The sequence below is a fragment of the Leptinotarsa decemlineata genome, unplaced genomic scaffold, assembly GCF_025532065.1.
Source record: "Leptinotarsa decemlineata unplaced genomic scaffold, Ldec_3_MD MMD2_P_RNA_scaffold_7, whole genome shotgun sequence".
In the NCBI taxonomy this organism is placed as follows: domain Eukaryota; kingdom Metazoa; phylum Arthropoda; class Insecta; order Coleoptera; family Chrysomelidae; genus Leptinotarsa; species Leptinotarsa decemlineata.
In genome coordinates this window covers 6,967,848-6,993,688 of record NW_027412534.1, presented here as the reverse complement: position 1 = coordinate 6,993,688, position 25,841 = coordinate 6,967,848, and the positions used below count along the sequence as shown (strand labels likewise).

General features: G+C 33.7%; 1 long non-coding RNA gene across 1 annotated transcript; it reads left to right on the top strand.

Moving 5' to 3' along the window:
* The first annotated feature begins 16,009 nt into the window (after positions 1-16,009).
* On the top strand, positions 16,010-18,185 carry LOC141480352 (uncharacterized). Its single transcript, XR_012464288.1, has 5 exons — positions 16,010-16,303; positions 16,445-16,478; positions 16,551-16,610; positions 17,395-17,562; positions 17,930-18,185. It is a non-coding gene; the product is annotated as an uncharacterized lncRNA (long non-coding RNA).
* Positions 18,186-25,841: the final 7,656 nt, after the last annotated feature.

Here is a 25,841-nt window from a genome sequence, read left to right as displayed (position 1 = left end):
TAAGGTGATTAATATCAATGCTGTTTTTTTTTTCAAATTTTACATTATATTTATTTAGCATTTTGAAATTTTATTTGGCACAATAAATTTTGATAAACATCAAAGACCTTTCCAAGAACTCTACCTGTGGAGAGAGAGGGCGCTGCATGCTGTTTAAATCCGACTGAGCTGAGATAGACAAGGTAGGAAGTTTCCTTTAGGATAGAGTATCACCTAAAGTACAGGTTGTCAAAATTTTAGTAAACATATAATAATAATAAAAAATATAACAAGTAAATTTAGAACCCATTTATTAATATAAAAAAATTAATTAAAACAATTCACTTCAAAATAAATCACAAATCACTATTATACCAGTATATATTATACAACAATATATATATATATATATATATATATATATATATATATATATATATATATATATATATAAGACCCAGCATTCCCAGGCATCATCTAACATCACCACCTAGGCAGCTATAGCTACCTGCGTGACTTCCGGGTCCAGGATATAAATACATAGATATAGATTATTATCGAGTGTGTATGATATACATCAAAAGGGGGAAATTCGTGGACAAGACACTCAAGAAATATGGAGGCAAACCGCGGACACGTGTTTCTGGCTATTGGCCTCATCAGCACGGTGCAGCCAATTGCAAAGATGTACAACAACTGGTTACCAAAAATGAAAAAACATCACATATGCACGGTGTCACCAACAGGAGCTAACCGTATATTTGTGGTTTCAATTAGAAGACCCAACATTCCCAGGCATCATCTAATATATATATATATATATATATATATATATATATATATATATATATATATAAAGTGGATAATCTTAGCGACTGGAGAAATGTATGGTAAAATGGATTAACAGGGTCTCTCAGTCAAAAAATAAAAAATCAAACTCTGCTTCACTTTGCCAAGCTTTCGCTTCTAATGGAAAGCTTCTTCAGGGCAGTAATAATGAGTGAAAAACAATAAATTGAAGATATAAATTGACGTAAAAGTTAACATGTATACGATTTTTTTGACTGAGAGATCCTGTTAATACATTTTACCATATATATATATATATATATATATATATATATATATATATATATATATATATATAGTTGAGTTATCTCTTCCTTTCATTGAAGATGTCAATATCTGTTTAAGCAGCACGAAATATTACATATATCTTATGTCAATTTTCTCTCCCCACCATTCTTTCCACCAATATTTTTTTGTATAAATTCAGGGTGAGACCAGAGTTCTATATCATACTCTCCACGATGTCGACGAGTCCTGATTCAACGACGGTGCCTATGAGTCTACCAACTTCGGAACCTACGACAGGTCCCATCCAGGTTGATGAGGTTAGTTCTTCAACAGATGGTGTAAATGCTCGAAGAAATCTCAGTTACTCCGAGTATTTACACTTGTATTATGGTTTTTCGGAAGAATACCATAATAGGATACGAGGAGTGGATGATTTTGATTCAATCAGTTCATTCACAAGAATCTCACCGTCATCCATCAGTACACCCTCACATATCAGTATGTCATCTGATACGGATGATGATGACAACTAGTCTACAAAGTGTGGACTGACAAAAACATCCCTTTTCAGGGCTACCATTATGAACTCAAAGTAGCTATCTAATATGTGATCTCCTATGAAATATGTTATAACGCAAACTAATAATTCATTAGGCGTTCACAATTTGTTATTTGGCTTTGGATATCTAAGACACAGTGCGATAAAACTCTCAGAAATATCACCTTATACTTATTAGGTATTCAGCTCTCAGGTTAGTTATTCAAACATATAATATTTAATTTAGTTTTGAGGTGAACTCAATATGCGATCAGTTGATCAAAGTGAAATTTTTCTCCTGAGTTTCCTGCAAAGAGAACTAATTGATGATGGTTCATAGAGAAGATAGGTTCATTATTATAGTGCATTTTACTTCATATATTGGAACTTGGAACTCAACTACCATTCATATGAAAGACCTGACAAGAAGAAAAATCTCATATTGCAAGAAGATATTCCTAGGTGTACTAGGAATATCTTCTTGCAATAATGTAGCCCTGAAAAATTCTATTTTTTTTCCTGACCAGAAGGTTCACGGATAGTGTGTCATAGGTTTGACACTATTCCAAATTATACATGTTGACACTCTTGTGAAATTTGTGAACGGTTTTTCACATGCCTCACATCAATACTGACCCAGTTGCATCATAGAGACCGTAGCATGAATGTTTACATGTTGATACCAACCACCGTTATTGTTTCGAAGCGAGTAGTATCGGAAATAGCACCAACATAGCTTCTGCATCCCGCCATCGATCGATTTGATTCGTACGTGTGTATCTGTCACACAATACAGATCTGGTCGATCTTCCAATGTGTCGGTGACGTTGAGCCATTGGACGACGATCATTAATGCATCATCACCTTCGGATGAATCAGCCACAATACCTCCATCAATCAGGTCACTCTCATCATCTGCGATATCTCCTTCCACAATCTTCTCATGCTTCAAGATATCAGCATCTTCGTCAGCTTCAATGTCTGCCTCGTCTCCAATAACCTCAAGTAGTAGGGGTCACCCTCCTTCAACTTAGTCACTGATTAGAATATATATGATATCCTAGTCAATTCCCCCAGTTGAGAACTGTTATTCACAGCATCAAGTAACAATATGCCTTTCCCAAAGGAGTGGGACACGAAGCCAATACTAATTGCTGGAGCTGCTCAGTGTTACAATTGTCTAATCACTCGACCCAAATCACACTTCAACCCATGTACAGGATTGTGTGCCGACTGTGTATCACGGAATCCAGTGCCACAACCCAAGCGAACTCATGAACAGGGAAACTATCTCAAGTGCTTCAAGTGTCCCGAGAGAATTCAGTGTACCATTGTGGGTATTTGCAGAAATATTTGTAGAACCTGTGCTATAGAATCATTGCCACTTCAACAACGTTGCTTGCAATGTGATAAACACATTACGGACTGTTGGAACCATACATGTGCCGTTTTGGAGGGACTGGCAGTTATGCGAGAAAGTTGGTCAACTCCATCCCAATCGAAAAGTCCACTTCAATCATTGCTGGTGTCTAACACATGAGGAACAAATCGAAAGGCGTCAAATCCTACGTCACCGTAAACAGAACTTGGACTACAAAGGCTTCCTAGATAATCAATAATCATTGTTGGAATTTATAATAAATAAATTGATTGAATATGATTACATTTGCATCATTTTTTTCAATTATGAAAGTTACCAATTAAAAGAATTTTGAATCATATAATCGAATACAGTCAAACACAGATTGCTTGATATAACTTTTAGTTTGTGAAACATACAAGCTTAATGCTGGTGTACCCTTACAAAGCTCTATCACTATTTACTATACAGATAATTGAAATTATTTTCATACAAATATTAAACCATATCAGATTCATCAATCCATGAATTATGCTGACTTGGAAGACCTAACCACTTTATATATGGTTCTTTTTTTTCTTCTCAACACCTTCTCCACTAGATATACGTCAGGATTTGCTGTTTTCAATAATTTCTCCTCATAAAAACAGCCTCGTATGGGTTGACCATCCATATCTTCAGGAATATATGTAGTGGGGACTGTACTGTTCATTTTAACAATTTTAAAGAGTTCTGTCGTATAGTTGGCTGTGGACCCTTTTTAAAGTATATTTTTTATAGTTGCTTATACGTACAATATCGTTTAATTGGAATTTGACTGAACTTTGGATTTATTTCATGATTTTGAATTTTAATTTTGTAGTTGAATTAACATTTATGGGTTCTGTACCAGTTGTACTATGCACCTTGTTGTTATATTTCTTCGTTATGATCGGAAGAATATCCAGCCACTTATGATTCCCCCTAATTGGAAATTGTTTGTAGGGCCATGTTTTGATTGTTCGAATTACTCTGTCTCCTATGGCTGCTTTTTTGTGCTAAATGTTGAATAATGATTGATTATATATTGTCGCATTAGAGAAGAAAAATTTTTATTGAAAAATTCTTTCCCTTGATTGCTTTGTAGATGTTCCGGAGAATACTTGGCTAGCTTCAGAACATGTTTCATTATAGTACTACCGGTTTTATTTTCAGTTGGCACTGTCCATAAATACTTCGAGTAGCAATCAATTACCACAAGGATATATCGATGTCCTTTGTTACTTCTTGCAAATGGTTGCATTTCAGCTAGATCTATTTGCCATAGATCAGCAAACCCTTTAAAGGTTGTTATTCTTCTTTGGAAATTACGTCACACAGGTCTATGTAACTCGTTGACGACTCGTCGCTTAACATCACTTACTTCATTATCCATCCTTTGCTACGAGTGAAAATGGAAAAAAAATTGCTAATGTTAATTCATTGAATAATGAGGTGAGAGTCATTCGTGAATGTTTCAATATATCATCCCTTCTTCACGCAATTCTTCAATTATTGAAATTATTTCATCATTGTGTCCAGTATGGCCAGCTGCCTTTGAAGATACTAATAGTTGCAAACGAGTAACCAACTCTTTCGCTGAGTTCCACTGGAAATAATTCACTGGTTCGGAATCGTATATTTTCTGCATTTCATTTCAATTGACTGGTCCACCAATTTTAGTTCTGTCCCTTATTGGATAATGTGTTGAGTCTAGTATGGGTTTGATAACTTTACGAAATTTTTTGGAATTCGTGTTCTTGAAATCATTCTTCAATTGGTTTTGTTTGTATGGAGCATTCGTCACTTTCATATATTTGAATATGTTTGAAGAATCTGTTCATCGTCAATATTTTGTGGATTCTTCAAGAATATTATATCATGTAATTCTGAACTACCCGGAAACTTATATTTTTTCGACTTATTGGTATTCCAAAATACTATGTTTTCATCATTGAAATGTACCTGAAGATTTCCCATTTTAAGTTTTTGTGTGATTGGTTCCATTCGTACGCCAAATGTTGCATCACATGCCACATTTTTATTTGTGATATTTCTCGAATGTTTTTTCAATACATCTTCAAGACTGTCATCCAGAATGGATGAAGAGTTGATATATGAGAAACTGGTGCGAGATGATGATGGTGGTGTTTCAAATAGGCTCGTTGCAATTTCCTTTTTTTATTATACCTGTCTCACTATATGCAGATGATACACTACCAGAAAATTGATTCCTTCCTATTGGAGTACTCGTGAGATGAATTGAAGTAATCTGAAAGTTTACTTGGTTGTTGAATAACTGCGATGTTTTCGATGTAGTAGCATTTGATGATAAAACATTCAATGGTTTCGTTATGGGTTCTTAGAGTTCTTCCAATGTCATACGATTTTCAATATTACCATTCTTAATGAAGTTGAATTTTTGTTTGACAGCTTCCGTTGTCTCAATAAGTTGACGTTTCGAATTCATATCATTGCTTTCATTTTCAGCAACAGAACCATTTTTTGTCTTTATATTGTTTTCTTTATTATTATATTTGAATTCACTGAAGTGATCTCTATACAATCCAATGATCGATTGAAGTTAAATAGCAGCGCATTATGGATATATAAAACTATCGAATCCCTTACGATATCTACCTTCATGCATTTTTCTATGTCATTTTTCTTGTTAATGACTAGAAATCCATATTGATCCTCCCAACATTTAACACACATCAATTGAAACTGTTTGAATGTCACATCGGGTGACACATGATCTGAATAAATGTGGTGAAGATTCGTCTCATCTTGCTTGAACATTATTATAAAATTCGTATTATCACGCACTAATTGCTTAGGCACTCGTGAATATGTTTGTGCAAGATAAAAACAATCAACATCTTTATGACGTCCCATACAGAAATATGATCTTATAATATCCTGTTTTTCACATATCACATCATCGAAAATAAAAACAGAATTTTGTTTAGCGTCAGATGGTTTCACTATTCCTGCATTATTGCTGAACGTATAAAATCCTAACCCTTTTGTAGGTTCCTGAACATTTCGCAAGTACTGATATTTAGGTTGATTGAGTGATTTCGAATAGAGATACACATTTCTAAATATCAATCCTTATGGGTGTGTTAATAGCGATATCATTGCATTTGTCTTTCCACAATTTGAAGGTCCTATAATGAGTCCTCGAACTGATGATGGAAGTAGTGGACCATGTCTGAATACTCTTATTATCAAACAAACTTCCATTCGAATTACATATACCTGGAGGTTATCAATACTGTGGACCCGGTACACAATTGAATGAACGTTTAGCTCGCAACGATCCTGGAATTATTAAATTAGATATTGCATGCAAAAAACACGACATTCAATATTCGAATCATCCATCAGATCTCACAGCGAGACATATAGCAGACAGAGAACTACAATACGCAACTTGGGATAGGGTTAAAACGAAAGATGCAAATATTGGGAAAAGAGCAGCCGTCCACTGGTCACCAATATTATGAAAGCAAAGAGACATTTGGGTATGGGCTGTAATATTTTCAACTAGCGGAAGACAAAGACAAAACAATCGAGAAAAAATAAAATTGAAAAAGTTGCATTCCGCGCTGGAGTAGTTAATGAAGTACGAAATGTGTTGAAAAGAGCTGGTGAGGATGAGTTTGTGACGAATGATAGAAAAAAGGCTCTTACTGTTTGTTGTGGAATTGGCCGCGGTGGTAGTGGGCCCGACTCACGATCGGAAGGCCGTGGGTTCGATTCCGCCTCAACCAGATATTTTTTTCGAAAGAATTTATATGTTTGAAGCTGGTATGATTCTGAAACCGTGTTATGAATCACACGTTGGAAGGTAAGACCTTGTTAGTCCTTAGCTCGCACAAGTTTCTCAACTTCTGAGAGTTGTCATTCGTATGGGGGCGACAGCTGATTAATGGAAAAACAGATTTTGAACAGATAAACAGATACTGTGGCATTGCAAGCGACACGTAAATATCTGAAAGCCGTTGGTGGAAAGAAAAAAATTCGCACACCCCAAATAATTCCAATTCCCAAAATAGGTGGGATGTTACCATTGATCCAATTTTTGCTGGACTTTGCGCACTCGGAAGTTTAGCAGATGCTGCTGTAGGAATTATCAAGGCTGTGAATTCAGCAAAAGCGAGCAGAGCAGCTCTGACTGAGGCCAATCGCCATAATAAAAAAATGGAAGCTATCGCATTAGGTAAATGTGTCAGTGGAATATATCTTGAACCTTATCGTAAAGGATTGGGATTATATTTAAAACCATACAAAGCATTATAATCACACACAGAACCAAAAGTGTATGATACAGCTATTGTCAATTTGATGGAATAAATGGACCTGGAACACATTGGGTGACATACAAGAAATGTGGAGAAGAACTCACATATTTCGATAGTTTTGGAAATTTATCCCCACCAATTGAATTGATTCGGTACTTTCGAAAATATTCGGACGTGATCACTAGTGCCTGAAGTTTCTCTGTGAATAATTTTACAAATAAAATGAATGCAACTCCAACATTAGATTGAGAGGCCATTAAGGAAATGGGGTTTTCACTTGAGATGTATTCAAAATATCCCACCCTGACAAAAATGGATGAATTAATGCTCGCAAATATGCCCAAAGAAGTGATACTTGCTTGAACTGCACATTAGATTGCATATGTTTGGGAAAAGTTACCTAAACATCTACAACATGATACTGACATAATGAAGTATAGATATTGTTACGAACACAACCCTGACGACAGAAAATCTAAATCTGATATTGTTGTAGAAGATGGCCCTTTACCACGAATAATATTCTGCTGCTATTGCAATATAGAGGATATGAATATTGGTGTCAATAAGAGTGACATTTATTCCAGTAGAATGTCCCCGAAAAAGTGCAAATTGTTTCAGATATGTTGTAGACAACAATAAATTGAAATGCGGATTATGAAATTCATCAGTCATTTCACGAAAGTTCGAGCTACAAGCTGTCGGGACCAGTGTCTTGAATGCAGACTTTTTCCACCCATTGAATTGGATAGAAGCAGCCGCTATGGATTAGGACTTTTAGGTTTCTATGGATGCAATACAATCGATAATATAACTGAAGCAAACAATTTAATCAGTTTTAGAATCAGTGATGACAGCTCACCCGTACTTCAGAAATAAACCATTTAAATCCCATGTGGTGCTCATGAAATGGAATAAATCAATTCTGTTATACAAAAATATATTATGTTAGATTATTTCACGACAAAAAACCACATGATATGAATGCAGAGGACATTTTCTACCCACTTGCCAATAATAATACATTCAAATGTGAGATGCGATCAAAATATGGAATTGATCTGACACATCCAAATTCTATAACAAATATGATACGATTTAGTCATGATATATTTCCACCGAAGCAAATACATGAATCATCACAGCCAATAAATATTACAGTAGTGCGACTCATCCGGTTGGATTGCAATATAATATCTGGTTCTTATATAAACAATAAAGAATCCCACATTCTCTCTCCATTCGATATTGATGTTGAGACTGGATACAATCTTACAAGAGAACCATATATGCCTGTCAGTTCAGAAGGTCGTCAGTTGATTCACATCACAGTACGTATTTTAGATCAAAATAATAATCTGGTAGATTTTGGTCGATTTTCAGTGGAAAATTCCATTGAAATATTTTATAGGTTTTGCTGAAGATTACACCAACAGTGTCTTAAATGCCAAACAAGAACTAATTCCAATAATTGCTCGATCTTTCAAGAACTCATATATTGGTGAGATCGATGCAGATTCGAAATTTGATTAAATCGAATGGAAAATAAGACATATAGTACCAGATAATAAACATGAACTCAAACTTCTGAATAGAATCAACAAAAGCGGTTTCAATGCAAAAATAAAGCTAGCTTATCGGGACCTCTATGAACTTTCGTCATTACGTGGAATATCTTCGGATATATGGGCCATAAAAACAACCAACGCTTCGAAAACACCTCGTTTTGTCATCATCGGATTCCAAAGTACTACCACATCTGAAGATAGAACACAGGACATCACAAAATTCATAACTGCAGATTTCAATAATATTTGAGTATATTTGAATTCTAAAGTATATTTATATGAGCGTTGGAATTTGGATTTCGACAAGAAACTTGATTCTTCAGCTGAGAACTTTCAAATAAGTTATTATGATAAACACTTGAGTGAACCTCTAATGGATATCGGGCAATTTCGTGAGAATCCACTATTCATCAACGATTGTTCGCATCAATCAAATGCCACAAAATCATCAACTATCGATATAAAGGTTGAATTCGAAACCAGAAAGCCCAAGTTTTCAGACAACACCAAAATATATGCACTCATTTTGCATGAGACATTTCTAACATACATTGGATGCATTGGATGGCTCAGTTCACAACAGATATTGACACTTTTTGATACTATTATATTATTGATTGTATTTTTTTCATTATATATTAAATTAATTTTCTCTTCTCTTTATTTATATTTTATAATCATATTTTTTTTAATATTATATAATGGGAATTCAATAAACAAAACATGAAAATCATATCAATGTGTTTTATTTATGATCCATTCTGATAGATATGGTTGAAGACGGTATAGGAATCTCCTCAGGTTCAATTCAATCATTGCCTCACAAAGATGATTCAGATCCAAAGTCCTAGCTAGAAATTTGTCGCAAACTTCCGCATCACTATTGTAGTTCTCAGCATTACGAAGACACAATTCAATAGTTTCTTCATCATTGCACATACTCAGGTCATAATTGGTTGCATGTTCAGCATTCTCATTCAATGCCTTCAATTCGGAAGACAGTCTTTGTATGGATGAAGCAAGATCCTCAGTTTTGATCTAATGTTCACTAGCATACTGCATCCACATCTTTGATGGATTGAACTGAAAACAAATGAGGAAAAAACATTAGATCAATCATGAAGTCATCATTAATAATACTCACTTAAGACTTTATCATATTTCGATGAAGTGAGTGTGTTCAACAATGTATGAAAATGTTTATATGTTCCCTTACAATTGACATCCAAATAATCTCATGTACAAATGAAACACAAATACAAATGATTACTACTAATGCTATTCAATGCAATTGAATTCGACAAGAGATCTTGTCTTCATGCCAACAAAATTTTGTGGACTCTCACCTAAATATACCAGTGTATATTCATCACTAGATGAATTGATGCAAGTTATATCGTCATCACCAAATTGCATTAAGATTCTTTTGGGTAGCCATGTTTTGAATAAACACATCTTCCAAGGTTAATAAAATTGATTTACCAAACCGAGTGGAAAAAAGGGTCATATTCCTTATTACATATACTTCAATCATTGTCAATGATGATAAGACCCTTTGCTCCAACACTTCCACCTCCTGTATAATCATACTATTGATTTTTTGCAAGTCTACTTTTGAAACAGACATGATGAATAATTGAAGGGAAGATATAAACAGTTTTCAACAGAAAAACACACTCAGACAATTGCTAACTGCATAACTCACTCACGAACAATTTCTAACTGGTGCAGCTTCTTCTAATGATTCCATATGAAAATATTCATTCCTTATATAGTGGATAGCGAGTCACCTCCCACCACAGGGCAACAAATGCGCGCCGCTTGACACTCTGCATGAACAACCCCACTACCAATTTTCGGTGAATCGACAGAGACGATACGAGAGGTAGCGTCACAGGGCAACCCCACCACCGAAAGCGTTAAGCGTTAAGCTGAAAGCGCAGTGCGGACATTCGTGTCCGGGTTGGATGTATGTACTCTATGCAAACTAGTTTGCATAGACGTCATATTGTTGTGGGGGAGAGGGGTGTGGAGTTGTGTACCAGTGCGGGCATTCGTGTCTCGAACTTTGTGCAGAGAAGATGTGTTGTGCTCAGATTGGGTGTATGTACTCTATGCAAACTAGTTTACATAGACGTCATGGTGTTGTGGGGGGTGTGGGATCGGGGGGAAGTGAGGGAAATGTGTGGGGTGTGGGGAATGGGGGGAAGTGCAGGGGGAAGGGGGGAGTGTGGGAAAATAGTGGGTTTGGAGGGATTTTTTGGATGGTATTTTCAAGGGAGATTTTTGGGCGCGATACAAGTTTGTACTTAGTACGCATCCTACCTATGCACCAGACATATTTTTCAAGGTCGGTCACATGCATCAGACATATTTTTCAAGATCACATGCACCAGACATATTTTCCACGATCGCATGCACCAGACATATTTTTCAAGGTCACACGGGTCGGTTTAGGTCAACCACCCCACGTGATGTCATAGTGATGGGGGAGGCTTGGAACCGGCTCAAATCTCTTACTCGCCAAAGATGACATTTCGGGACGAAACGTCATGTAATGAATCTGAAGCCGCTTCTGACCGATATGCTGGCCAGCGACAAACACATGACGTCACCGCGAAAGAATGTAGTCTGAAACTGCCGAGAAAATTCTAGACGAGTACTGAACATACTACAAAATTCTACAATGGACCTTTACCGATATAAAAGGCTGGCTTCCCGTCCAGAGAGGGCATTTGAATTTAGAATGTGAATCGAGCGGTTAAACAAGGAATTCATATAGTGGAAATAAATTAAGCATTAGTTGCCAGGTGTTGAATATAAATTAGTTTGTGATAGGTAAATATTGTTAGAAATGAATTTGTTTATTTCATTTAATTTGTTACAATACAAAAAACATCGTTCCACAACAAGTTTAGATTTTGGTGCCTTTTGATGTCAGTTCTGTGTTTACTACCGTCCCTATTCCATAGACCTTCCAATACTTGAAGGAATTACTGGAGAAAAATAATTTCAATAATAACGAAATTGATGAATTCATTTCACTAATTTGTGTATGAAACAAAACCGTTTCCGGGTAGATGGTTGCTTTTATGAGCAACAGGAGGGATCGGTTATGGGTAACCCCTTGTCCCTCCACCTGGCAAACCCGTTCATGAGCAAATTCGAAATGACAACCAAAGAAAAATCAGAGTATTTCCCTAAGATATGACTGAGGTATGTGGATGATGTTTTTGCATATTTAACAACAAAAAATCAAATATTGAGGACTTTGTTTCCATTTTTATTAACAGATTTTTATCAATAAAATTTATGTTTGAAGGTGATTGACAATGTTTCATGATGACGTTTGTTTGAAGGTGATTGACAATGTTTCATGATGAATTTCACTAGTTCGAACTTCCATTGTCTACTATACACTGTTAAAAGTGTCTGTAAAATTACAAATGTATTACAAAACAAATGATCAGGTAAATTACAAATCAGTGTGTTGCCAATACAATATTCAATATGATTTGAGTAATTTACCAAAAACTATTTGGATTTCTTCTAAACTGAGTAGTGATTTTACAATCATCATCAATTAATCCTAAACTTATTGTAATTTTACCAAAACTTAAGTCAGTTCCGAAAGAAAGTTTTTGAATTTACAAATATTATTTGTGAATTGATCCACTTTAATTTATTGTAAAGTTATAAAAAAAAAGTTGGAATTGGAATTAAAATGAAGTCATAAAAATTTTACAAAACTTTCAGTATTTTTAAAATTTGTTTTGTAACTGGCCCAATAGTTTTCATTTTTCTCACACGTATTGTAGTTATACTGAATCGTTATTAGATTTTTCATAAAAAGTTTTCGAAATGTTCAAATATTATTTGTAAATTAATTCACTTGAATTTTTTGTGAATTAATAAAATATTTTTATAACTGGAATAAATATGAAGTCATCAACATTTTACAAATACTTTTAGTATTTTAACAACTTTTGTTTGCAAATGATATAGGGCTTTGTAATTTGGCCAAAAATTTTCATTTTCCTTACACTCATTTTAATTATACTGAACCGTTATTAAATTTTTCATAAAAAGTTCTTGAAATTCACAAATATCATTTGTAAGTTTTTCACTGCAAGTTTTTGTGAATTGATAAAATATTTTTTCAACTATAATTACTATGAAGTCATTGAAATTTTACAAATACTTTCAGTATTTTAACAACTTTCGTTTGCTGATTATATAGAGTGCTTTGTGATTTGACCAAAAATTTGTATTTTTCTCAAACTTATTGTAATTACACTAATCCATTAGTCAATTTTCCACAAAAAGTTCTCCAAATTCACAAATTTTATTTGTAGAATTTTTTGCTTTGAGTTTTTGTAAAATTATGAAATATTTTTTAAACTGAGATTATACTTTGAAGTAACTTGAATTTAACGAATATTTTTAGTCATTTTACAACTTTCGTGTGCAAATTTCGTATTGCTTTATGATTCGGCTAAAAATGTTTATTTGTCCCACACGTATTATAATCCTACTAAACCATTTAGCAATTTTAATTAGAAGTTTCCAAAATGTACATCGTTTGTCGTGTAATCTTCTTAAATTTTTTGTAAAATTATAAATAATTGTTAGAATGGAAAGTACTATAAAGTAATAAACATTTTACTAATATTTTCATTACAATTTTCGATTTGCAAAAAAGTATATATATCATTGCACGTATTGGTCGTAATGCCATAATCAGAGTTGTGATAGTATAATTTTTAGTACAGAAATGTCAATTAGTGAAAGTTATTTATATATGTGGTTAATCACTAATTTATGCGTTATATATATCAGAAAAAACCATCGCGAATTTGATTGGCGACAATATTTGAATTTTGTTAACATTAACAATGATTTGAGGAAATGGATACGATGAATGAATCTTTGGTACATTGCAATAGATTGGGGATAGTTGGAATCGTAATCACAGCTATTTTTTTGTATTGAAAATCATTCGATCATAATTTCTATTATTGTTGATAAAGCATTTTTTGTTCCATCCATTGGATTGTAATAATTTTTTTCAAACTTTACTATCCCGTCAATTCTCCCCCATTTCTGATCAATAACTTTGTAGTGATGGAAAGTAAATGCATTATTATTAGTGTATTAGTTTTATGTGAACATACCTTTTAACGCGTGTTAGGAATCACGCGTTAGGGCACCTAACACACACCTTTTCCAAGTGAAAAAGGTACACTTCCTCAACAACGCTGAGGTGATCGTTTTCTAAATATTTACAATTTTCTATATCGATGCATATTACTTAGGTCCTAGGGCGCTTAGTGAACTTGCTGAAACCATTACAAAAACTATGAGTATGTGGTGGATCTCGTCAAAATAAACAACTCTTTCCTATAAAATATGTATTGAAAAATCATTTGTTTGGTTTTCGTCATAAGTGTTTTGCAATTTTAGTTACTTTCATCAAACTTTATAGGTAGTATACCCGGACAGACTTCTTTTAAACTGACCATTATTGAACTACCTAATCAATCCAAACTGAAAAAAAATTAAATTTGATTATTCAATTAGAAAATGCTTCATTTCGGAGTTTGTGAAAATAACAATTCAGAAAAGTACTGTGTTATTTATTAGGCAAATAAACATATAGAAATTAAACGAAACAACTATCAGAACAATTCTTGAAAGTGACGACCCCCAACAGCAATACAAGCTTCTGCTTGTATTTCCTCGTTTTTAATGGGACTAGCAAAAATTAGTAATTCGAGGTGTCCCCAAAGAAATTGACGGCATTGAGATTCGTAGACCTCGGTGGCCAATACTGGGTGCCTCATGTTCCTATCCATCGCTGTGGATATGCTACGTCTGAGACATTTCATGCTATCACACTAAAATGAGCAGAGGCTGCATCGTGCATAAACCAAGAGTGATTTCGGAGGCCGATGGGAACATCTTCCTTAAGCTGGGAAAGCTCCCATTCCAAAAAATTTAGGCAAGCATCTCCATTCAAACGTAAGGGAAGTATATATCCCCAAGTATGCCTACCCATACATTGAAAAAAATCTGTTTTGGAAATGAATCTGCATTATCGAAAGTGGGTAATCCCCATTTCTTGAAAAATTAGCCTCATCTGTGAGGTGGATTTTCGATTAAATTTGGGGATGTTGTTCGATTTTTCTATAGAGCCTTGAGGAAATTCGATACGTGGTTGGAAATCATATAACGTAAGGGCCTGGATGCGCTCGATATGATAAGGATATAATTGCTGTTTCTTTAAAATTCTGTAAAAGGTCATGTGACTCACATTTAAAGTTTGACTAATTTTTTTTGTACTTTTCTCTGAATGTTCACTAATTTCTTCGAGAACCACCTCCTCCAATTCCACAATTCTTGTTGTCCGTGGCCGTCCTACTGCAAAATTTCTTTCGAAGCTTCCAGTTTCGGAAAGTCGCCGAAAAAGATTCGCAAATGACCCTGCACAAGGAGTCACTCGTTGGAGATGCAAAAACCATATCAGCCAATTCAGCATTCGTAAAGTCGGACATGGTACCAAAAAAATCACTTTATAAACTTCGAAGTGTGAATTTGTCAATGAATAGTTGAAAATGTGACAACGAACTTCTATTTTGATAAACAAACGTTCATAGCCTCTTCGATTGAATTAACTTAATTTGCGAAATTCAATTTCAACAACCTGTATCAGGACTCGAATTTATATATACTTTCTCTTTTGAAATCATCTCAGGAATACGTCACCCGAATATTTCAACAAACTTATGTTACCTCCTGTATATATATATATATATATATATATATATATATATATATATATATATATATATATATATATATATATATATATATACTTGTGCGACCATGTTTAACATACAAAGATTTTACGAAAATTTTACGAATTAATCAAATATATAAACAATAATTGTTGACCGTTACGGACTCTTTGTACAAGTGTTTTATTATTTGACTTCTGTTACAGTATACTTTTATGTATAAACACACAATTTTAATATGTTTCTTCTGAAATATTTGTCATAAAATCATTCATTATCATCATCAGTGTTATTATACTCAGGGTAATTATTCACTTAACACATATACCTATCCTGAAAAAATCGTTGTAGGCGCCATTAATATTTCAAGTCGATTGAGTGTCAATACTGTTTTGTTTTGGCGGTTAGACGTCCAGTGGTCCAGTTTCGCTAGAAATTGTCTAGACACTTTTTTTACATTTTATAGGAGTACAGGAGTAGGTATGTATTATAACATATTCAGTGTCAAGTGTAACAGTGCCGGGAGAGGAAGGATCCAGACACATATAAGTCGAAGTTGTTAGCATTGCTTGAAGAATTACATTTATTTGATTTCTGTGAATTAAAACTGTCTCTTTTGTTTTCCCGTGAATAGTGCGTGTGAACCTTTTGCTCAAGTAAGTTATCGATTATAATCAATAGTTAGTAAAACTTTAAATCAAAAAAATATAAAACTGAACTGTTTAAACATTTGACAACTCTTCAAGATCTTTTAGAAATAAAGTCATTCCATGTAATTATTTAATAATATGTTTCAGATTGTTATGGTATCCATCAGTTTTCAATTTTAATGTAAGTGTACTAACACATTGATGCATTTATAGAAATAAAATTTTCTAAAAAATTGTTTGATTTTCTAGGCAGGAGGAATTAACGGATTATGAGTTACTCGAGAAGGTACCTGTTTCAAATCCCGTATTGATGGTAAGAGATGCGTAACAATTCCATTTTTCTATAAAGTTAGTTCCTTTTTACTATTCAGTAAGTTTTATCAAAATTAATGTATGTTTAAAGGTGTTTCACAATGTTTCATTGTGAATTTCATCAGTTTGGACTGATGTCCAAACTGATGTCAGTCTAATATGATATAAAATGATTTGAAATCCCTGAAAGAAGAAATAAAAATGAAAATTGAAGTAGATAGCTGAAAATAACAATTATATTAAGCAAAAAACCCTGAAATGGAATTACAATAAAATGAAATACAACCAACAATTGAAAATTGAACCATTAAAATGAAATAAAAATTCAAAGATTTCAAGTCAAGTTACTTCACGACGTTTCGAATGTCAGTATTCACAATCGATTTCGGCTGATGAGTCATCACCCAAAGATGATTGTTGATACTAACAATCGAAATTTTTTAATTTTTATTTTTTCAACTTTCAATTTTTTTGCTTAATTTTTATTTTATTGTAATCTGATTTCAGGATTTCTTTTGCTTGATATGATTGTTATTTTCATCTATACATTTTCATTTTTATTTGTTCTTTCAGGGATTTCAAATCATTTCATATCATATTAGACAATGGAAGTATGAAGTAATGAAATTCAAAATTATTGTACTTGATATTTTAGAAAATTTATCTATTTCCAGAAATAATTTGTAAATGAAAAAGTTGAATACATTTGATTAAAAATAATGAATAACAATGGCAACAATAATAGTTTGAAATATTTTATATATATTTATTAAATATTTTTTTAGGAAAAGATTTACCTGACAGAGGAAATGTATACATGTGGTAATTGATAAAGAAATAAAAATACATGCTGCGTTATTTCTTGATGGAGTATTGGCTACATTCCTGTGCTATTACGTCTTTGGCTTCGCATATCCACCATAAATTGGGGGAACACTTGAAGAAATTCAACGGTGAGTGTCAAAAACTGTGCTATTCTCTAGATTTTTGATAATTCGAATACTCTCTTTTGTAAACTACAGTTTTATTTTTCATTTTTCGATTAATTCAACTCTATATTTCAAATGATCTTACTGTTGACAATTGATTTTAAAGATAATTCATTTTCGCTACCTGAATAATTGAAGTTTTCAATCTTAAGCGATTCATAATTTGTTTGTACATATTTCTTGCGAAAAAGCTTTACATAAGACTTTATAGATACTGCATTGATAAAAAATTTCACTTGAATCATGTCACTTTTGTCTCAAGACAATTTATATTATTCAATTTTTTTTCTCTTCTGCTTGCGATTAATTTGTATATGATTTTGAATTTCAGATTCTTTCGGGAAATGTGTCCTCCCAAACGTACAAAGCGAAGCGGAAAAAGAAAAGCAACCAATATCCATCCTAAAGACAGCAAGCTGATAAAAGAGATGGATCCATATATTGCTGATGAATCGCATTGAATTGTTATTTTAATATGATTATGAACTTTTTATGTTATACATACATACTACATAATTATCATTCACTAATACTATATGATTTATATTTTGTATAATACTTATTATAATCTTTTATTTTTCACTAAGTTTATTATTACTATTCGACTGAATAACAACTTACTTTAATTTTTACTTTGTACCTAATGTATATTACGTTAAGTTTGAATTATAATACTATATAATCAAGTTTTATTTATATAATGTAGACTAATTATCCTTCGTTGAATAAAATTCCGTTTGTTAATTTTAAAATGATTGAATTTAATAAACTATTTTGTTGATCAATAAAATAATAAAGTATTATTTGGTATCTTATAATGCTAAAAAACTTGGGTTAAAACTTTGGATTTATCCACTATTAATGAACATCTCCAATTAAATTGTTTAAGATCTTCAATTAGAGCACTACTATAAGTCCTGCAGTACAATAATATGCTTCATTTGTAAATCAATGAAGAATTTAAAAAAACTTATTTTAGAAAATCACAGTGTTCATATTTAGTGAATTCGCAGTGCAGCATTTAAAAATTACAAATTTTTCCACTGAATTTGTTTAACAAAATTACAAAGTTTGTATAGTGATATTACAGAACAAACGTTCAATATATATTCACTAAAAATGCAACCGATGTTTTATAATTTTTCGAAACTATGTTAAATTGAATGCGTTGTAAATTTTGGATGCAGTATTTTAAAATTACAAATAAATTTTCACCGATTGTTGAACAAATTCACAAATATTGTGTTGTAATAATAGAAAACAAACTACCATCAAATGTTTACAAAATAAGCAACAAATTTTTTGTAATTTCTAAAACTGTGTTGGACTGAATGCGTAGTAAATTCGCAATGCAGTTTCTTGAAATTACAAATCAACTTTTTCCAAATTTTTTTAACAAATTTACAGAGATTGTGTTGTATTAATACAAAACAATTGTCCACCAAATGCTTACAAAAAAAAAACAACAAATATATTGTAATTTTCTAAAACAAAATTGAACTGATTTCGTTAGTAAATTCACAATGCAGCATCTTGAATTTGAAAATCATTTTCTACCAAATTTGCTTCACAAAAATATATAGTTTGTATTGTAATAAAACAATACACACGTTAGGTGTAAGTTTACTAAAAATTTTTGTAATTTTTCTAAATTGAGTTGAAATAAATCGTGTAGTAAATTTACAAAATGTGATTCTATTATTAAAAAAAATGTGATGCGTTAAAACTTCCAAAACATTTTTTGTAAATATAGTATAGAAATTTTTAACAGTGTATAAAATGATTTGAAATCCCTGAAACAACTGAAAAAAAAATAATTAAAAATGAATAGCTGAAAATAACAATTATATTAAGCAAAACTAAACCTGAAATGAATTAATAGTGAAATAACCTACAGATAAAAATATAACAATTGAATAAATAAAAATAAAGGAATGAAAAAAGAAAATAATAAAAAGTGTAGAGATTCCAAGTCACGTTAGTTCACGACTTTTCGATTGTTAGTATCTACAATCGTCTTCGGGTGATGACTGGACTGATTCCTCCGAGAGATGACTATTTATAGGTAGTTGAAATACTTTCACTTATCCCTGCTTTCCATTTTCCGCTTCACTGATTCCGTGAGAGATGACCGTTTTGGCGGGAATTGGCCATTTTTCGTTTGATGATGGGTCGCCATATATTGCGTATTTCTACGCTGGCCTGGCTGAATACTTTGTTGGACAACATGTATGCGGCTTCCTTGAATTTTCTCCTAAACCAATGTTCCTCTCTGTGCTAGATCTCAGCTTGGGACCACTCGATGTTGTGTTGATGGGTCCAAACATGGTCTGCTATTCCTGATTTGCTGGTTTCCCCTCGCTGTGTGTGCTTCTTGTTCTCGTCAATGCGAACATTCAATGGCCTCTCAGTTTCACCAATATAGGATTTTCCGCACTCACAGGGTATCCGGTAAATGCAATGCTTGGAATCGCAGTCCACGTTTGGAGGCCTGGTTTTTGTGAGGCTGCTACGGATAGTGTTACCGGATTTGAAACAGGTTCTGAACAGGTTCTTCTTTTCCTCTCCGATAATCCTCTGATGTAGGGAAGTGCAAGGACTGGTTGTGACGGCTTCTCTTCCTTGCGAGGCTCCTGCTGTCTTTTAGTTAAAAGTGAAATTGTTTCATGATGAATTTCACTGGTTCGGACTTCCATTGTCTACTATATAAAATGATTTGAAATCCCTGAAACAACTGAAAAAAATAATTAAAAATGAATAGCTGAAAATAACAATTATATTAAGCAAAAATAAACCTGAAATGAAATAATAGTGAAATAACCTACAAGTAAAAATATAACAATTGAATAAATAAAAATAAAGGAATGAAAAAAGAAAATAATAAAAAGTGTAGAGATTCCAAGTCACGTTAGTTCACGACGTTTCGATTGTTAGTATCTACAATCGTCTTCGGGTGATGACTGGACTGATTTCTCCGAGGGATGACTATTTACAGGTAGTTGAAATACTTTCACTTATCCCTGCTTTCCATTTTCCGCTTCACTGATTCCGTGAGAGATGACCGTTTTGGCGGGAATTGGCCATTTTTCGTTTGATGATGGGTTTCCATATATTGCGTATTTCTACGCTGGCCTGGCTGAATACGTTGTTGGACAACATGTATGCGTCTTCCTTGAATTTTCTCCTAAACCAATGTTTCTCTTTGTGCAAGATCTGTGTTGATGGGTCCAAACATGGTCTGCTATTCCTGATTTGCTGGTTTCCCCCCGCTGTGTGTGCTTCTTGTGCTCGGCAATGCGAACATTCAATGGCCTCTTAGTTTCACCAATATAGGATTTTCCGCACTCACATTGTATACGGTAAATGCAATTCTTGGAATCGCAGTCCGCGTTTGGGGGCCTGGTTTTTGTGAGGCTGCTACGGATAGTGTTACCGGATCTGAAACAGGTTCTGATGTTGTACTTGGAACCAATTCTTCTCATCCTCTCCGATAAATCCTCTGATGTAGGGAAGTGCAAGCACTGGTTGTGACGGCTTCTCTTCCTTGCGAGGCTCCTGCTGTCTTTTAGCTGAAACCTTTTCTACCATCGCTTTGGAGTAGCCATTCCGTTGAAGATCATTTTTGATGATGTCTAGTTCTTTCTCGAGACCTTTCTTTGTATTACAGAGCCCAAAAGCACGATCTAATAGAGTCTTGATGATTCCTCTTTCAGTCGATTGATGGTGGTTGGATTCGTGGTTCAGATACTGTCCCGTATGAGTGGGTTTTCGGTATACAGATGTTTCCCACTCAGTGTCGGTCCTCTTCACCAAAACGTCTAAGAATGGCAATTCGTTGTGGATTTCCTTCTCCATTGTGAAAGTGATGGAAGGTCTCACGCTGTTGATGTGTTTCAGGAAGGCGTCTAATTCAGTATTCCCATGGTTCCATATTATGAAGGTGTCGTCAACATATCTCAACCAGACTCGGGGTTTCTTGTGGGCTTCTTCAATGGCCAGAGTTTCAAACCACTCCATATATATGTTGGATATGACTGGTAAAAGTGGCGATCCCATTGGCAGTCCCTCATCTTGTGTAAAGAACGCCAATGGGATGTCCACTTTCACCAGTCATAGCCAACCTATATATGGAGTGGTTTGAAACTCTGACCCCGAGTCTGGTTGAGATATGTTGACGACACCTTCATAATATGGAACCATGGGAATACTGAACTAGACGCCTTCCTGAAACACATCAACAGCGTAAGACCTTTCATCACTTTCACAATGGAGAAGTGAATCCACAACGAATTGCCATTCTCACACGTTTTGGTGAAGAGGACCGACACTAAGTGGGAAACATCTGTATACCGAAAACCCACTCATACGGGACAGTATCTGAACCACGAATCCAACCACCATTAATCGACTAAAAGAAGAATCATCAAGACTCTACGGAATGGCGACTCCAAAGCGATGGTAGAAAAGGTTTTAGCTAAAAGACAGCAGGAGCCTCGCAAGGAAGAGAAGCCGTCACAACCAGTGCTTGCACTTCCCTACATCAGAGGATTATCAGAGAGGATAAGGAGAATTGGTTCCAAGTACAACATCAGAACCTGTTTCAGATCCGGTAACATTATCCGTAGCAGCCTCACAAAAAACAGGCCCCCAAACGCGGACTGCGATTCCAAGAATTGCATTTACCAGAAAATCAGTGCGGAAAATCATATATTGGTGAAACTAAGAGGCCATTGAATGTTCGCATTGACGAGCACAAGAAGCACACACAGCGGGTGGAAACCAACAAATCATGAATAGCAGACCATGTTTGGACCCATCAACACAACATCGAGTGGTCCCAAGCTGAGATCTTGCACGAAGAGGAACATTGGTTTAGGAGAAAATTCAAGGAAGCCGCATACATGTTGTCCAACAACGTATTCAGCCAGGCCAGCGTAGAAATACGCAACATATGGAAACCCATCATCAAGCGAAAAATGGCCAACTCCCTCCAAAACGGTCATCTCCCACGGAACCAGGGAAGCGGAAAATGGAAAGCAGAGATAAGTGAAAGTATTTCAACGACCTATAAATAGGCATCTCTCGGAGGAATCAGTCCAGTCATCACCCGAAGACGATTGTAGATACTAACAATCGAAACGTCGTGAACTAACGTGACTTGGAATCTCTACACTTTTATTATTTTCTTTTTTTATTCCTTTATTTTTATTTACTCAATTGTTATATTTTTACTTGTAGTTTATTTCACTATTATTTCATTTCAGGTTTATTTTGCTTAATATAATTGTTATTTTCAGCTATTCATTTTCAATTTTTCTTTTTTTAGTTGTTTCAGGGATTTCAAATCATTTTATATAGTAGACAATGGAAGTCCTTACCAGTGAAATAAAATTTATATATGAAGTAGAAAATCAGGGACAACTTCCAGTTTTTGACTTTTTGGTAAAGAGAAGCCAATGGGGAAAGCTAGAATACGATGTATTCAGGAGGAAAACAAGCAGCAGCGGCTCGTCAGAGGAGGCTAGGGAAGCTTAGCCTCTCTTTGAAATTTGAGGCTATTCATCGCAATAAATTAAAAGATATTGACAAATAATTATGATTATTTTTGTCTAAGAATGCTTGGGTATCATTATTTTACCATTAATTTTCAATATAAATACATAATATGCCCGAAAAAACTCTATCACTCATTACGTAGTACGTACCACACTGTATCCTGTAACAACAAAACTCAAACGCACCGCCCATGAACGACTAACGAATAAACCATCAATCCGAAATAATAAATTCCATACGTTGCAAGGGAGCCAAGCTTACGACCGCTCCATGAGACCGATCCAACCAGCGACATACGTCCCGATTTGTAATTTGAGTTGCAGAAATTATAGCGCTAGAGGAGGCTAGCCTCCAGTTGGTATCCGTTAGTGTACGACTTCGTTTGATTTTCATTCAATTATTCGGACGGGATGCCGTGACGGACCGAGACTGGAAAATATTTCGGTAAATCGTTTTAGGGTTTCTTGATAATATTTGTTATTTGTATAAAACAGGCAGTATTGGATTATAGCAGTACCTTTTGGTAATGTATTAAATGTGTTTTTAAAGTGTTTTCTTTCAATTTCAAGGTGTTTTCAGGTTTTCACTATTCGGTAAGTTTTTTTTCCATTTATTATGGATAAGTTGAACGAAATTAAAAAATCTGACGATATAGTCATTTGGTTGCTGACAAATAATTTTGAGTCTTCATCTTATGATAATAAATTTTATATTATTAAAACTCTGGGAAGGCCTCAACCAAATTTGATTTCAATTAGAGCGTCAGATAATCGACAAATTCGAGGATTTAATATTAGTTGGTACGATAAATGCGATTGGTCAACCGACTCCATTGAACGAGAAACACTTTTTTGTTGGCCCTGTTGGCATAATTGAGTACTTGTGCTTATAAAATATTTGTAGCAATTAAAAAAAACTGTTATATTAGAAGTGAAAAACATTATTCAGTGACTGAGAAGAGTTCATTTATATTGAATAACTCAAAGACAAACCTTTTTCCTTGTTTTTGTTTTTTCAATGGTTTTATACGTATGATTTTCGGCAAAACACAATTTTTGTTTGCATTCATGCAAATATTACGTATTTTGCTTTAAATAGGTGCGGTACCTCAAAAAATTTTCGCGCCCCCGGCGGGCTTTTCTGTATATATAGTCTTTATGACTTTAGCCTCCCCTGTTCTCCAATGCACGAGCCGTCACTGGAAACAAGCACTTACAGGTATATTTCTGGCAGTTCACATCACTGTGGACAGCACAAACGTGCTGGGCTGAATTTTCTAGTACATCTTTTTTGACATTTCCTCTTACACATGAGAGGTTCACGAAAGAAAAACGGACAATACAGGAAATTGCAGTCAGTAACGGTTTCTCGAGGGGTATTGTAGATGATATAAGGAAAAAAAAGTTTAGGTTAAGAATGAACGAAATCTCGACTTTTAGAAAAGACGAAAACTAAGATAAATATATCTTAGTTCTATACAATAAAGATATATTAAAATGAGATATAAGGAACCTAAAACATGGAAGACCAGTAAAATCAGCAGCCTCCCATCATATTTTGCAACATAACCATTACATAGACTTCAGTTCACTAAGATTAGTTGAACAAGTTAACTACAACAGGCATCTAGGTGCCTATGAGAGTGTAGACATGAGTAAACAATAATATTATGAATAACGATGGTGGACGAATAGTATACTATTACTATAGTATAATATTTCAATTGTTAGATTTACCTGATTATTACATAAGGACACATTGTAAAATTAGTTTGGGACTAGTAGATAAGGCAATATTGTGAAATTCATCTGAAACAATATTACTTCCCAACACCAAATCGTTATTTTTAACACTTCGACACGTGTTTCGATCAACAAGTGATCATCTTCATGAGGATGATTAAACTGTTTATTATTATTATAAATCATTTTATTGAGGAAGTATATTTTCATATATATTTACTTGTTTCAGAATTTTTCATTCGTATTCATAATTACGTAGAAAATGACTTTATCCATTCAGTGAAGAAGATAAAAAATATATTTATTGAAATAGGTAATCCTAATACATAATATTATATAAAACATATTACTAACATAGAAAAAAAATCAAAATGTAGATATTGTTCAAAATCGAAAATAAAAATTTTCAGATTGACAAATAACGACATATGCTATTAAAAATATATTGCAGCTCCAATACAATGATAAAAAGCAGAAAACTACATACAAATACTATGTTTGTTTGAAGATGATTGACAATGTTTCATGATGAATTTCACTAGTCATCACCCGAAGACGATTGTAGATACTAACTTAATTGCTTTATTTTCATTCAATCGTTCTGTTTTTACTTGTATTTTATTTTACTTTCACTTCATTTCAGATTATTTTTGCTCAATATATTTTCAGCTATTCATTTTTAATTCTTCTTTTTTAGTTATTTCAGGGATTTAAAATCATTTTATTATATTAGACAATGGAATTCCGAACTAGTGAAATTCATGCAAATACTATATTTATTAATATCATCTTACCAAGTATTATGTGAATACATACAGTGAATACATACAGGTAACTTCATTTTTCCGTAGTTGTTAAATCGATTCTGAGTTTGATGGATGTAAGCTTCACTACGTGGTAGGAAATTATCATGAATAATTAGAATGAGAAATTTATATATTTTTA